Raw genomic sequence first — 12,238 nt, forward strand, 5'->3', positions numbered from 1 at the left:
GGTTCCTTTTTTTTTCAGTCATATTTTTAAGTGGGTATTGCTCTTACAGTTCAATCTGGGTGAATCTTCATTCTGTGCAAGGCACACAACTTCTTCAGAAGACTGAGCAACTGTCTTCTTCTTCCCAAAAGTTTTCTCTATTTTTGCAAACTTCTCCACAAGAGAGTAAAAGGAAATCTCCTTAAGTTTGCCACTGGCTTGCAATGATTCAAGATAATGATAATAAATGGGATATAGTGCCTTGACGAAAGCTGTGAGAGGAACATCTATTTTAACTCTGGTAGCTTCTAGATCATGCATAATAGCTTTGATTTCAGAGGCTAGGGCAATGGGATTGTCATTTTTCAATTCAAGATTGAAGAGTTTGATCATAAGTTGGACTACTTCAAGCTCAGAGGGTGAGTCATATAAGTCTTTTTAGTTTCTTTAAAGCATCAAAGGTATTTGTAAATGGTGCAATGTGACGACTCAACTCTTCATTTACTGATGCAACAATCAAGGCATAGGCCTTGCTGTTCTTGTTTTACCATATGGCGAACTCTTTGTCTGATGTGGGATTTTCAGGAGGATTGATACCTTCTCCTTCGCAAACACCTTTCCAAAGTTCATTGAAAATGAGGGTATGTTTTATCTTTTTGGACCATTCATGGTAGTTCTCTTTGCCGAAGAGAACTACTACAACTATGGAGATGAATGAATGCATTTTCAAAAAAAAAAGGAAAGAACTATCTGTTGACAATTCTTGTGAATGGCAATGGTCCTAAAGTGTAGAAATTTCTCATTTCCCACCCCGGTTTTCAGTTTTACCTTATTTCTCCAAAATAGTTAAATTTCCTTTCCCATATCCATACATTCAACAACAGGAAAATAAATTTTGCTGAAAACAAAAATTCTGGAATATAATAGATTCTAGAATGCTGGAAAATGCAGAAATAAATATCAACACATACAAATAGCCATTTAACACATTTAAACACAATGATTTTTGGTCAAGGTGACCGACCCTGGAAAAACCCCTACAACTCTTGGGGAAAACCAGTTCGAAAGCTCCTTCTTATTTCTGGAAAATGCTTTTACAGTAAGATAAATATTCAACAAAAAATCAGCAAGCAAACTTTTACAACTTATCTCGTTTTCCGTGCCTCACAACCAACTGGAAAAAACTTGCAAACAGCAAAACAGAACAGTAATAAATGCTGTACGACATCCTCGATTTTTGTGCCCAAATTTCAGCCTTAAATGTTGCTGTACGGATTGCCTAGAAAAGCGTGCATGTTGCCATAAATGCTGTTGTACAGTTTTCCTCGATTTCTGTGCAGAAAACAACAGTACGACTATACAGACTTCTGCCTAGAAAAGCGTGCCAAGGTACAACCACTTGCTGTACGGCCTCCCTTGAAAAATGTGCCAACAAACTTAAGATTTTCTGCTCCTCGATTTCTGTGCTAACTTGCTGTACGACCTCCTTGGAATCTGAACCAAAATTGCTGTACGACCTTTCTAGAAAATCATGCCCAAAACTTGCCTTTCACTGTGTGCTAACTCAGCTGTACGGACTTGCTGAAATGCTACCTTGGAATGTGTGCCAAGCTGTTGCCTCCTCCTCACTGTCCAGAAATCTCCCTTGCTCTCTTGTTCTCCTTTTCTCAATCTGCTCATAAAAGAATGAATGACCTTTTCCTCCTTTAATGTAACCCTAAGTGACTTTTGGGGAATCCCTAAATCCAATCGCTGAAATAGATTGAGATCTAGGGCTGAGATTAAATGCTCATTTAAATCTGACTTTCTATTTTTTAATTCACCCCACTTTAATAAAGACCCACTTAGTCATTTATTCCCAAAGTCACTTTTCCTTTCTAATTTTACATTGACTTTATTAAAGTCACTTTAAAATTAGACTTAAGTAATTTTATCACTTAAAGTCACTTTTAAATTAGATTTGACTTTATAAAAATTATAAAGTCACTTTAGGAGAAAAATTAAATTCTTTTGGACACTTTTCCCTAGGCCAAAGATCAAAGCCTTAGGGAACCACCTGTCCTCCGGTACCAAATTTCAACACTCCATCTTACCGAGGAAGGTGTTCCTCACCACACCTATCTTGTCTCTAAAGTAGACATGCTTGCCTCGTGGTAAGGCTTTGGTAAGAATATCTGCAACTTGCTCATCAGTGGGAATATATTCAAGCTTCACAGCTCCCTTCTGAACATAGTCTTTGATGAAATGATATTTGATCCCGATATGCTTTGACCTGTCATGAAATACTGGATTCTCCATGAGTTTAATGCAACTCTGATTATCACAGTAAATCACTGAAGGTCTCAACGGCTGACCAAATAAGCCAAACAACATCTTGCGAAGCCAGATGTCCTCACAACTAGCTAGACTGGCTGCCATATACTCTGCTTCCGCTGAACTCAATGCTACTGACTGCTGCTTCCGGCTGAACCATGACACTACTGCCAAACCCAACCCAAAATAGCACCCTGAAGTGCTCTTCCTATCAGAAGCACAACCTGCCCAATTAGAATCAGTATAGCCTACCAATCTCACTCCATCCCCCTGCCTGTAGTCCAGACCATAATCCACTGTCCCCTGCAAGTACCGCAAAATGTGTTTTGCAGCCACCTAGTGAACCTTCCTAGGCTCACACATAAACTGACTCATCGTGTTGACTGCAAAACAAATATCTGGTTTACTGTTGACCAAATACATCAAGGAACCAATCAACTGCCTGTACAATGTGGGATCCACCAACTTGGAATCCGAAGCATGAAGCTTCTTCTAGTTGGTGATCATCGGTGTCGATATGGGTTTACTATCCTCCATGTGGAATCTGCCAAGGATGTACACAATATACTTTCCTTGCCCCAGGAAGAAATGCCCCTCCTCCTGCCACACCTCCAAACCCAAAAAGTAATGCATCAAGCCGATGTCCTTCATCTCAAACTCCGCCGCAAGATCTCTCTTGCAGTGCTCTATGAGTCTCTCTGCACCTGTAATGACTAAGTCATCCACATACAGCACCAGAATGAGAGGCTCCTCACCTATCACAATATAGTAAAGGTTCGGATCTGCCTCACTCTTTGTGAAACCCATCCCCTGCAAGTATGTATCTATCATGGAGTACCAAGCTATGGGAGCTTGCTTCAGGCCGTAAAGGGCCTTCTTCAGTCTGCACACATGGGGCTCCTTCCCATGCACCTCAAAGCCCTGTGGTTGCTCAATGTACACCTCCTCCTGTATGAAGCCATTGAGAAATGCAGTCTTCACTTCCATCTGGTGGATCTTCCAACCCATCTCTGCTGCTATCGATATAATGGAGCGGATCGAAGTATATCGAGCCACAAGAGCGAAGGTCTCCTCATAATCAACTCCCTCTACTTGGGAGAACCCTCTAGCCACAAACCTCGCTTTGAATTTCTCAATGCTGCCATCTGCAGCATGCTTTACCTTGTAAAGCCATCTGGAAGTAACCACGGATTTTCCCTCAGGCCTCAGCACCACCTCCCAAACATCATTCTTCATGATAGAAGAATACTCCTCTTGCATGGCCTCTCTCCTGACCCGCTGGCCAGCTGCCTCCTCATAGCTAGAAGGCTCAGAGTCAAGGATGCTAGTAGCCATTGCCATATAGCTACAGAACCTCTCAGGTGGTCTACTCTCTCTAACCAGCCTCTTAGGCTCAGCAACAGATGTGGCATCTCTCAAGGTGTCCTGAAGCCACTTGGGCTTCCTCTTCCTTGAGCGTACTTCTCCCATTGGAGAATGAAACTCCTCCTCATCATCATCAGGAGCCTGAACTCCTGACTGTCTGTCTGCTGTCCTCCTGCCTGCACCTGAACCTGTAGAAGCTGAGGTACCGTGTGAACTGTCCATCAATGGACTCCCTAGTGAACTGCTCTGTGGACTGCTCTGCATGCTGCCCGGAGCACCACCCCTCTGGCTCGGCGAGCCACTGCTCACTGACGGACCTGACATCCTCATAGATGTACCTCCGGATCCTCCTGATCCCTGCCCACTGGATCCCTGTGACTGACTCAACTGCTGCTGAGGGTCTGGCTGATCTAGATACTCTAACTCCCGTGACCTCCTAAAGGCCCTGTCCTCCTCGAACTTCACATCCCGCTTGACAACAACTTTCCTCTGTGCAGGAATGTAAATCCGAAAGGCCTTTGAGGTCTCACTCTAGCCCACAAAGATACCCTTCTCTGTGGTGGGCTCTAGTTTGGTCTTCTTCTCCTTGGGTATGTAGGAGTATGTAATGCACCCAAAGATACGAAGATGACCAATATCAGGCTTCTTCCCAGAAAAAGCCTCCTCCGGAGTCATGTGCTCCAAGGCACGATGCAGACTCCTGTTCTGCAAATAAACGGCTGTGTTGCAGGCCTCTGCCCACAAGAACAATGGCAACCCCTGATCATGTAACATGGCTTTGGCAATCCCTCCGATGGATCTGTTCTTCCTCTCCGCAATCCCGTTCTGCTGGGGGTTGTAAGGAACAGTGAACTCCCTCCTAATGCCTGCCTCTGCATAATAGTCAACAAACTCTCCAAGGGTGTACTCTCCCCCATTGTCCGACCTCAAGGACTTGATCTTCCGACCTGTCTGTGTCTCCACAAGAGCTCTAAACTCCTGAAACCGCTTGAAGACCTCACTCTTGGTCTTCAAGAAATAAATCCAGGTCCTCCTCGAGTGATCATAAATGAATAAAACATAGTACTCATATCTACTCAAGGAAACATGAGACATCCGACCACTCACATCGGAATGAATCAAATCAAGTATCCCAGTCGCTCTGCTGTCACTGTTGGGAAAAGGGGATTTGGCAAACTTGCCCATCGCACATCCTCTGCAAGTATCAAAGTGATCAGTATTGAAATCTGGCACACCTGTAGTGATCTCCCGCAAGGTCCTCAAGGCTCCATGATACATATGCCCCATCCTGCGATGCCAAATCTCACACAGCTCAGAACTGCTAGCTCTGCTGGCGGTACTATTGCTCAATGCCAAAAGGGGCTGGAATGCAAACTTGTACACCTTTGCATGGCGTACACCTATCACTCTAGCTGAATCAGCTGGAGTGCCCCTGGGATACATCAACACTTGTCCTCCCCTGAACAATACCTCATATCCTCTGTCCTCCAAAGCTGAGATGGATATGAGGTTCTTCCTCATCCCTGGCACATAAAGAACATCTGACACCTTCAAGGGAGGTTTGGACTCCCTCTGAAATGTCAGTGTCCCCACACCGACTGCTCTAACAACTCTGTCATCACCGAGTACTACCTCTATATCAGTGCCACTCTCTGAAAGCTCTGAGTATTCACGGACTCCTGTCATGTGACGTGAAGCCCCACTGTCCACATACCAGATACCTGAAGATGCTCCGTTAATCGAGGGAAAAGCATGCTCCCTCTGAACTTGTGTGGCAGGTGATCCTGCACTAGAGGAATCACACGCAGTGAACCCAAACTCCCGGTCAAAACGATCTGCAAAGTCCTCAACCTCTGCTGAAGCTGCCAAGCTCTGGTTCTTCCCCTTCTTCTTCTTCTTCTCCAGACACACAACTGCATAATGTCCCATCTTTTGACAATTCCAATACTTCACCTTGGAATAGTCCTTCTGTGTGTTACCCTGTTTACCTTTACCCTAGCCTTTGCCTCCACCATTGCTTGTGGAAGCCTGCTTCTTACCTTTGCCTTTCTTGCCTCCTGCCAACAGTGCTACATCCTCATCCTGGTCAACTGGCTTGGCTGCCCCAAGCTGACCTTTCTTGATCTCTTTTTGAATGCAATCATCCCAAAACCTCTCCCATGTGGGAAGGGTCTCACGTGCACAAACCCCATCAACAAAGTTCATCCATGAATGGGGGAGGCCATTCACTGCAATCCGCACCAACTCAGTGGGTGGAATGACCTCTCCAACTGCTGCCAACTCATCTCTCACATTAGTAATCTTTGTGAGATATCCAACTGCACTATCATTACCCATCTTAATGGTCTTCAACTTCTCTTTCAGGACCATTTTCCGGTTCTCATTGGTACTCTGGTAGAGATTGGACAATGCTGTCCACATCTCATGGGCATTTCTCTTTCCTCTCACATGAGGAATAAAATGGTCTTTGACTCCGTCTAGAATCAGTCTCTTACCCTTGTTGTTCTTTCTATTATAAGCAGCCAACTGAGTATCATCAATAGGCACAACAACAGGGTTCTGTGTGGTATGCACCATAATGTCTCAGACTTCTGCCTCCTCAAATATACTGTGCATTTTCTCCTTCCAAACGTTGTAATTGATATGCCCATCCAACCTATCCTCCACCCTCAATCCCAATGACATCCTGCTGTCTTAAAACTGAAAAATAGCACTGCTGTAGTAAAGATAAAATTGCTGTTTGTGAAAAATCAGCTTGCTGGAATTTTCTAAGTGAAAAATTAGCAGGCTGTAATTTTTCTCCTTGCTGTCCCAAGCTGCACTTCAGCACTCAAGCTCTGATACCATGTAGAAATTTCTCATTTCCCACCTCGGTTTTCAGCTTCACCTTATTTCTCCAAAATAGTTAAATGCCTTTTCCCATATCCATACATTCGACAATACGAAAATAAATTTTGCTGAAAACACAAATTCTGGAAATATAACAAAATGCTGGAAAATGCAGAAATAAATATCAGCACATACAAACAGCCATTTAACACAATGATTTTTGGTCAAGGTGACCCTGGAAAAACCCCCTACAACTCTTGGGGAAAACCAATTCGAAAGCTCCTTCTTATTTGTGGAAAATGCTTTTATAGTAAGAGAAATATTAGGCAAAAAATCAGCAAGCAAACTTTTACAACTTATCTCGTTTTTCGTGCCTCACAGCCAACTGGAAAAAACTTGCAAACAATAAAACAGAACAACAATAAATGCTGTACGACCTCCTTGATTTTTGTGCCCAAATTTCAGCCTTAAATGCTGCTGTACAAATTGCCTAGAAAAGCATGCATGCTGCCATAAATGCTGCTGTACAATTTTCCTTGATTTCTGTGCAGAAAACAACAGTACGACTGTACGAATTTCTGCCTAGAAAAGCATGCCAAGGTATATCCACTTGCTGTACAGCCTCCCTTGAAAAATGTGCCATCAAACTTCATATTTTTTGCTCCTTGACTTCTGTGCTAATTGGCTGTACAACCTCCTTGGAATCTGACCCAAAACTGCTGTACGACCTTTCTAGAAAATCATGCCCAAAACCTGCCTTTCACTGTGTGCTAACTCAGCTGTACGGACTTGCTGAAACGCTGCCTTGGAATGTGTGCCAAGCTGCTGTCTCCTTCTCCTCACTGTCCAGAAATATCCCTTGCTCTCTTGCTCTCCTTCTCTCAATCCGCTCATGAAAGAATGAATGACCTTTTCCTCCTTTCCCTCCTTTAATGTAACCCTAAGTGACTTTTGGGGAATCCCTAAATCCAATGGCTGAAATAGATTGAGATCTAGGGCTGAGATTAAATGCTCATTTAAATTTCACTTTCTATTTTTTAATTCACCCCACTTTAATAAAGACCCATTTATTCATTTATTTCCAAAGTCACTTTTCCTTTTTAATTTTACATTGACTTTATTAAAGTCACTTTAAAATTAGATTTTAGTAACTTTATCACTTAAAGTCACTTTTAAATTAGATTTGACTTTATAAAAATTATAAAGTCACTTTAGGAGAAAAATTAAATTCTTTTGGACACTTTTCCCTAGGCCAAAGATCAAAGCCTTAGGGAACCACCTGTCCTCCGGTACTAAATTTCAACATAAAGAGCTTTCAATTTCCAAAGCAATCAAAACCTTACTCTCTGCTTTTTCGTTTTTGTAATCTTTGAGCAACATTCTTGATACCCTTCTATTAAAAATACCAATCCAATATAATATGCACAGACTTATATAAATAACTGATTTAATATCGTATGTGTAAATACGAATACTTCAATACAATATGTGCATATAACCAACGCATATGAAAAGATTCAAAGAACCATCGCATATAATATATATACCATCACATATATATACCACTGCTTATATGAACCATTGCCCATCACATATATGTTTTACCAATGCACCAACATATATAGAGATTTCAAACTAGCATAAAACCAATGTATGCCTCAATACATATAATATATACCATCAAATATGATCCAACATATAAATAAACTTCATCGTTCAACGCAAGCAGGAGTTTTCGACCAACGCACGCATATGCTGGTATATAATGAATCAACACATTTAAGTGAATAATTTTGGAGTTGTATATATATACATATATATATATATATATATATATATATATATATATATATATATATAAACCAACTAGTGCACGAACCATATATTTCACGCTTTGAACCAAAGCAACGCACAAAAAAATATTCGCTCCAGAACTCAATGTTGGCTTTGGCAAGGTTGTCTCAAACTAATGCACATACCAACGCCTTTAACAAATTGTTCAATACACAGAGATTGTTGGACTGCGTTCAACATATTCCAGTGCGCGACTTCAAAACTCAATGTAGAGAATGGATCAAATGCATAGTGCACAACCTTCAAAACTAAACGTAGAGTATGGAGAGGCACTCTCATGAGTTTCAACCCAAAAGAAAACTTCGGAATGTTAAAACAACTTACTTCATTCAACGAAGAGATTACACTTCATTCCAAGGCACAAACTTTAATAAGAGAATTAATGCTCCAAGTTTTTGCTGGATGGAGAGGCAACTGCTGCAGAGGACAGAGCAGGAACAACTCTGAGCGGGAGTAGAAAACTAGCGGGAAAAATGAGTTACAAGACTAAAATGGGACTTGTGCTCTGATACCATGTCAGGCCAGGGATTTGTAACTCCATGAATGATGAATTCTAATATACAAGGAGAGGGAGACTATTGGAATTCATATTCCAATTTCTCTTCGTCTTCTTTATCTTCACATTTACAATATTGCTAATCCCTAAAGATTAGGTATCAACACATTAAGCCAAATCTCTAACCCTATTCTCCTAAGTCATTGACGACTGAGATTAGATCTCATCCCCAGTTTTAAAAACCACTCCAATTGAATCGAAATTTAGTCAAACCAGTTGGTTAGCTCCTTGAGATATCAAACCGCCCCAAGAAACCCGATTGGTTGGTTGGTCAGGACCAATTGGTTTCCAAATATGCCAGTTTTGGTACCAAACCGTTTGGTTCGGCTGATTTTGTACATGACTGGTCGATTTTTGTAAAAAAACGGCCGGTTAGGAAGCCACATGGTTGGACATGTTAATGGGACTCCCAGGTGGTTTTTGGAGGTGGTTTTTAGCAAGCCATGGTAGGTTCCCTTTTAAATCTTGTCCTCCAAGCTTATAAAAGGATGTGTAAGCTCTTATTTTCCTCACACATTTGATTTCTAGTGTTTGTGTGCATATGAGAGCTTGGACAGTTCTGCAACAACATTGAGTTATGGAGCAACAACAACACATTTGGAGGTTCTTTGTCAACTTGGAGCTAGTTTGGAGCTATCTAGTGGAGTTGGTGGTGTTGATCCCAACGCAGATCTGTTAGTTGAACCAAGCGTTGAAGGAAGTGAACCAACAAGACCAAGCATGGCACATGGTGATTTGTGATGGAAGCAATAGTCGTGCAACTCGTGCTTCTAGTTCTGCTAGGCCTATTGATGTTGCTCATGCTACTAGTAGTATTGCTATTGAGACTGGAGAGGAGTTTGAGGAGTCCTCAAACTCTGAGCTAGTTGATGTTTATGTAGCTCTTGATGATGAGTTTGATGAGTGATCACGTCGATCCATGATTTGTAGTAGGCTAGTGGCCTAGTAGCTTGAGTTGTAGCATCATTTTTGGATTCAGGAGACCATTTAGAGCCTCATTGTAGCATTGTTTTGGGGCTCTAGAGGCCATTTAGAGCCTCTTTGGTTATGTATTTTGTCAATGATATCATTGATATGTATTGCACTCGGTGCCATTTTGATATATGCAAACTTACATGGTATATAGATGAGAAGACTTTTCATATTTTGTCTCTAATGGTTTGGAATCTTAAAAATATTTTTTTTTTCATTAAAATTAATTATTTTATGTATTTTTTTGTTTCCGGTTTATTGAATCCAGTTTGATCCGGTTGTGGTTCGAATCACAGTTAGGTAGGCGGCTGGTTCGAAACTGGGTTTCAGTTTTTAAAACTATGATCTTACCTCACTTGAGGTCATATCTAATTCACTTAAATAATTTCACTATTTATCCTTAATACTTTGTCTTAGTATTCCACAATAATTGATTGACTTTTCCCAAGTTAGACTTAGGAAAGAAGTCATAAATCACTTACTCCACCAGGCAAGCACCTAAAGAAGCAATCAACCATCTTCTACATGCTAAGACACTAAGCTCATGTATAAGACCTTTCAAAGCTACCAATAACTTCAACATTGGTTGCAATGTTCACTAAGCCCTTAACCGAATAACCTACACTATAGCAAGGCTTGTTGCTAGATCTCCATTTATGAGTTGATATAGGTGGAGAATGTACATCTGGGGGGGACTTGATTCATTATGTAGGGAGCCATTTTCCAGTACTCTAGTAGCTTCTTGAGATGCACCAACATGAGTTGTACCTTATTAGCATGCACTCGAATATGCAAGTGGAAGTTTGCACAAATTATATCTCCATCATATTCGATAAACGTGCATGAATGAACATTTTTAAAAATACATTCATTTTTCTTTTTCAATATTGGAAACAAAAGACTATGCTTAGAAATTTCCCGGAGACTATCAATTGTACTTACATTCTTTTGATAAAAAAGGCTCCATGTGGTTTGTGTACCCATCCACTTCAGTGCCTCTTGTTATACTCAAAGAATACTTGCCCTAACAACGCACTGTCTACTCATTTTATAGTGGGGTCCCTAATGTTGCTATTACCAAAAGCGGAATGGTAACTCTTGATGAACTGTGCATGCTTTAGTGAGATATGGCTTCTTGGATTTAGGCTCAAAAGGGTTAGTCACATGTGTTTAGTCAAACAGAGCTATGTTGTACATTTTCCTTTTTCCATGTTAGAAATAAAAGATTTGCCATACTACATGAAGCTCAAGGGCCCACAAGAGCTTATTGCAAAGGAGAGTAGAGTTCTAGGTAATGGACATGGGAAGAGCTAGCAATGTATGTTGAAGCTCATTCTCAGGTTAACTTAGCAAAATGGAAGAACCAAAACAACTGTGTATTTGTTTCTTCCTCATTAAAAATGGAATTGGTTTGGCTACTACGTACTTTAGGGGTTTGACAAAAGAGGAAGGTCACTCAAATTATGGACCAAGCCAAAATGATTTTCTTTGGTTCAATATGAATGCCCCATATATGGAAGTTGAAACAATGATGTCACTTGTTTAGATCAGTGTTACTTGGGAGCGGGAGCGAAAACGGGTATGGGAGCGACATTTTCAAAAGCTCCCGGTTTGGGAGCGAATCCCGGAGCGTTTATATATATATATATATATTTTGATACATATATGTCAACAAAAACATGTAGAATGATGTATTAGATATAAAAAGCATAAAAAAACATAGATCGATCATTGAACCATATAACAACAATCATTTAGAAGTTATAATCTTCATCAACCACGTCCACAAGTTAGTAACATACAACATATTGAGTCTCATGAATCATGATTCATCAATCTTAAAGTTTCAACTTCAAACTTTCAAAATTGAAAATTAAATATATAACATTTATCATCATTGATCAACAAAGTTGTACTTGTAAGCTAAGTTTAACCATTACAAGAAATAATATCTAACATGAAATGAAATGTTATAAAATGAAACAACTTCCATGAAGCATCATATTCATAATTCAGAATCATTACCAATGAGTTATAATTTCCAACCTCAAACTTAAATTGTCATATATTGTTTACAAAATATCATAAATGAAAGAGTCCACAGTTATGAAAACTACTAGAAACTAGAAAAGGCAAGTAAATTGTAAATCTATTATCTACTACTTCATGTGGCCCTTGCCACGAGAAGTGTCTGATGTATGAGCAGGTCGTGGTGGTCTTCTAGGAGCCTCCTCCTGCACAAACCAATGACCAAAACCAGAAGGCACATGCCCTCCATGTGAGGGTGTAGATGGAGGTGGTGACAGCAAAGGAACAAGACTCGAAACTCGAGCATTGCTATTGGATGGTAGTGGTGGCATGGTTGTTGCT

The 12,238-nt window shown here is 40.6% G+C and overlaps 1 protein-coding gene across 1 annotated transcript in view; it reads left to right on the top strand.

Annotated features, from left to right (window-relative positions):
• Positions 1 to 12,238, top strand: part of LCBK1 (long-chain base (LCB) kinase 1) — a 140,251-nt gene that overhangs the window by 66,696 nt on the left and 61,317 nt on the right. The window lies entirely within an intron of this gene.

Source organism: Pinus tabuliformis, chromosome Q, assembly GCF_031772625.1.
Source record: "Pinus tabuliformis cultivar Carrire ecotype Pingquan chromosome Q, CPIR1, whole genome shotgun sequence".
Taxonomy (NCBI): domain Eukaryota; kingdom Viridiplantae; phylum Streptophyta; class Pinopsida; order Pinales; family Pinaceae; genus Pinus; species Pinus tabuliformis.